This window comes from Nematolebias whitei, chromosome 11, assembly GCF_014905685.2.
Source record: "Nematolebias whitei isolate Nwh7 chromosome 11, NemWhi1, whole genome shotgun sequence".
NCBI classification, from domain to species: Eukaryota; Metazoa; Chordata; class Actinopteri; order Cyprinodontiformes; family Rivulidae; genus Nematolebias; species Nematolebias whitei.
Window position 1 is genome coordinate 43,142,001 of NC_056508.1, and position 991 is coordinate 43,142,991.

The following is a 991-nucleotide window of genomic DNA, read 5'->3' on the forward strand; positions in this document are numbered from 1 at the left end:
GCTAATGATCCATTGTTAGGCTGATGGTCCTTCTTGAGCATGTGATCTGCTGGTTTTGGTTGTCAGCAGCAAAACTGGTTGATCCACTCTGAGAAGGTGCTATTTAAGAGACTGAGCTGAATACAGCTCCTCAGACTGAAGAAGTCTCTCGGATGAGAGACGAAACGTTTCTAGATTTTTTTGCTTTGTTTTGTTTTTTGTTTTTTTTTTGAACGTCCAGAGGACCAGACTGAACTTTTTTGGATTGAAGTGAAATGCAGAATTTTACACAACCACTGCTGTTTGTGCGTGTTTTAATTTAATTTAATTGTTGTATGCTCGTGCACTTAAAGTTGGACACAACCATTCCAGTTATACCGTGTTGACTACAAACAGAATTGGTTGCACAGTCGGTCTGTAGTGGGGGGATTAGCACAAACTTCATCCAGCTTTCTCAAAGGAAATTAAAAATATTTTTATAAAAATGACTGAAAGTAAAAACAGAACTTTGTGCCTGTTAACGCTGCTAACCACAGTTGGTCTGCAGTTTGTTCCTCTGCATGCTTTCTACATGTTTGAGGCTGTAAAACGTTACGTTTAGCTCGTTCGTGCTGGAGCAAGTCCTAAATCTTTTACCATACGGATCTCATATGGACATCTAATATATATAGTTTAACTTTATTTAACCAGGGAGGTCCTAGTGAGATGGATCTCTTTTGCAAGGGAGGCCTGGGCCAGTCCAGAGGAGTTGTTTGTTAAAGTTGTGTTTACACAGCTGGGATTACTCTCATCTTTGAGTCCTCCGTCAACGGGTCCCACTATTTGCTGCGTTAACTTTTCATCCTGGGCTGGTAGCAGCGCTGGAATACCACCAGTCTCCTGAGATTTTAGGTACCCGTCCTCTGAATTCTGTCGGGGTTTTTTTCTGATTAACTGTAGCTTCTTATTGAAACGTGTCATTCAGTCCAACTTTATATATATATATATATATATATATATATAAGTTAATATA